Source organism: Gossypium arboreum, chromosome 6 (assembly GCF_025698485.1).
Source record: "Gossypium arboreum isolate Shixiya-1 chromosome 6, ASM2569848v2, whole genome shotgun sequence".
NCBI classification, from domain to species: Eukaryota; Viridiplantae; Streptophyta; class Magnoliopsida; order Malvales; family Malvaceae; genus Gossypium; species Gossypium arboreum.
In genome coordinates, this window is record NC_069075.1 from 132567646 (window position 1) to 132570983 (window position 3338).

Here is a 3338-nt window from a genome sequence, read left to right on the forward strand (position 1 = left end):
TTAGTTTAAAAAAAAAAAATTCTCTTAAATTTTAGGCTAGATAATAAAAAGATAGTAATTACTAGTACTTTTAGTCCTCGTGGATACGACATTTCCGGTCTCCCTAATTACTAGTACTTTTAGTCCTCGTGGATACGACATTTCTGGTTTCCCCATAACTATACTACTGTTTGATAGGTGTGCTTGCCTTAAGTCTAATTTTTAGTTATTTTAACGACCGTCAAGTTTTTCGCGCCATTGCCTGGGACTAAGATATTAGGAACGCTTAATTTTTATTACTTTAGCCATTTTCTATTTTTAATGCAATTTTATTTTATTTTAATTTTGCTTACATTACTAAATTTTCTTTTATTTACTTCTAGTAGGTGTTTATAGTTTATGACTAGAAGAAACCCGTCAGGACACCTACTTTTTTATAGTCAGATTGAAAGTACAGCTCGCAGAAACCGAAGAGAAATAAGGCGAAGCCTACGATACATAGAGGAAGGACAAGATGACGATATTCAAACCACAACCGAGGAGATGGCTGATAATCAAAATAATCCGTTACCTCTTGTGACTGTTGCGAACCCAGTAAATCAGGATCCTGCTCCTCGTACTATATATGATTACGCTAAACCTACTTTAACAGGAGTTGAATCGAGTATAGTTAGACCTACTCATTTAGCAAGTTTTCTGAAACTCTGCGACACTTTTAAGATCAATGGCATTTCTGACGATGCCATTCGCCTTCGGTTGTTCCCATTCTCATTAAGGAACAAAGCTAAACAGTGGTTAAACTCGTTACCACGAGGGTCAATCACAACTTGGGAACAAATGACCGGAAAATTTTTACTGAAATATTTTTCGTCGGCTAAAACAACTAAACTAAGGAATGATATTTCTTCTTTTGTACAGATGGATTTAGAAACACTTTATGATGCATGGGAGAGATACAATGATATATTGAGAAGGTGCCCTCACCACGAGTTACCCTTTTGGTTACAAGTTCAAACTTTCCACAACGGTTTGAATCCCTCAACTAGACAGATGATTGACGTAGCTGCTAATAGGACTATTAATAATAAGACACCTAAAGAGGATTATGAGTTTATAGAATATATGTCACTGAATAATTATCACTGGCAAGTCATGAGGACAAAGCCCACAAAAGCATTCGGTATTTTTAACGTCGATTCGGTTACTTTGCTCTCTAATAAGGAAGAACTTTTGAATAAAAAAATTGATGGTTTGCTTGGCTCCTCATAGGTTCATCCATTAATGCAGTATGATGTAAGTGGAGGTGGAATAAACAATTTGGACTATCCATTATACGGCCCTACCATGGAGAATAAGCAAATGAACTATATGGGTAATAATCCTCGACCTCAAAATAATCCTTATAGTAACACTTATAATGCAGGTTGGAGGAACCACCCAAATTTTTCATGGGGAGGCCAAGGGAATCAAAGACCACCACGCCCTCCAGGCTTCCAACAACAACTGTACCAGCCAGAGAAAAAGTTGAACCTTGAGGAGATGATGAAAAAATTCATCTCAATAGTGGAAACTCGCTTTCAGAATCCTAAAACCACACTTAAAAATTAGCAAGCATCAATTCGAGGACTCGAGAATTAAATAGGACAGTTGGCCAAGATGATTTCAGAGGGATCACTAGGGAGCCTACCTAGCATACCGAGTCCACCCCAAAAGAGCATGTGAAAGCAGTTACATTAAAGAGTGGGAAGGTGCTAGTTGAATATGAAAAGAAGCTGCAACCAGAAGTTGATAAAGAAGAAGGTGAGAAGGAAAAATCCAAAGATAATGAAAACCAGGTGTTGAGGGAATATAAACCACCAATCCCATACCCAGCAAAGTTGAAGAAAGACTATATGGATGCACAATTCAGTAAATTTCTCAAACTTTTTAAACAGTTACATATTAATTTACCTTTTGTTGAAGCTATCTCGCAGATGTCCACATATGCAAAATTTTTAAAGGAGCTTCTAACAAATAAAAAGAAGTTTGATGATTTATCTATAGTGGAACTCAATGAGGAATGCTCGGCTATACTCCAAAATAAACTTCCAACCAAACTGAAAGATCCGAGAAGTTTTACTATTCCCTGTTTCATTGGTAGTTTGAATGTTGAGAAGGCATTAGCTGATTTTGGTGGTATCATTAATTTGATGCCATATAAAATGTTTAAACAACTTGGTCTTGGGGAACCAAAACCCACTAAGATGAGTATTCAACTAGCTGATAGATCTGTTAAATATCCTAGGGGTGTTATAGAGGACGTACTCGTAAAAGTAGACAAATTTATAGTCCCTGTTGATTTTTTTGTGCTTGGCATGGATGGGGATGTTGAGGTGCATTTAATTTTAGGTCATCCATTCTTAGCAACTGCTAGGGTTGTTATTGACGTGGGTGGTGGTAAACTTGTGGTTTGAGTTGGTGACAAAGAGATTATTTTCAAAATTTATGATGCTATGAGATTTTCTAGGGAACAGGATGACTCATGTTATTTTATTGACTCTATTGAGCATGCTACTCAAGAATCATTGCAGGAAATCATACATAAGGACACATTGGAATTGTGTCTTGTCCAATGAGAGGACGTAAATGATGATGATTCTGGGATAGGTAAGATAAAAGGGGAATTAAATTCCAATGAACCTTTATTGAAACAGAAGAACTATGAGGGTATTGGGGTAAACAATGAAGTAAAATTAAAACCCTCTGTTGAAGAACCGCCTAAATTAGAATATAAGCAATTACCAGATCACTTGGAATACGCGTTTCTTGGAGATAGTTCCACATTACTAGTAATTATTGCTTCAAATTTATAGCCAACCAAAAAGGACGAGTTACTCAAAGTTTTAAAAGAGCATAAAAGAGCCATAGCTTGGAAGATTTCTGACATAAGAGGGATTAACCCTTCTTTTTGCACACATAAAATCCTAATGGAAGATGAATTCAAACCCTGTGTGCAATCGCAAAGACGGTTGAATCCTAACATGAAAGAAGTTGTAAAAGATGAGGTAATTAAACTTCTAGATGCTGGAATTATTTATCCTATCTCTGACAGTTCCTGGGTGAGTCCTGTACAGGTTGTTCCTAAGAAAAGAAGCATGACTGTCGTGGCCAATGAGAAGAACAAATTAATTCCAACACATACAGTCACAGGATAGAGAGTTTGCATTGACTATAGGAAATTGAATGCTGCCACAAGAAAAGATCACTTTCCTCTACCATTCATTGATCAGGTGTTGGAAAGATTATCTGGACATATGTATTATTACTTCCTAGATGGACTCTCTGGTTATTTCCAAATCCCAGTAGCTCCTGAGGATCAA

General features: G+C 36.6%; 1 non-coding gene across 1 annotated transcript; it reads right to left on the reverse strand.

Moving 5' to 3' along the window:
• Positions 1-864: 864 nt before the first annotated feature.
• LOC128294622 (small nucleolar RNA R71) lies at positions 865-971 on the reverse strand. Its single transcript, XR_008284930.1, has one exon. It is a non-coding gene; the product is annotated as a small nucleolar RNA R71 (small nucleolar RNA).
• Between the last annotated feature and the right edge of the window lie 2367 nt (positions 972-3338).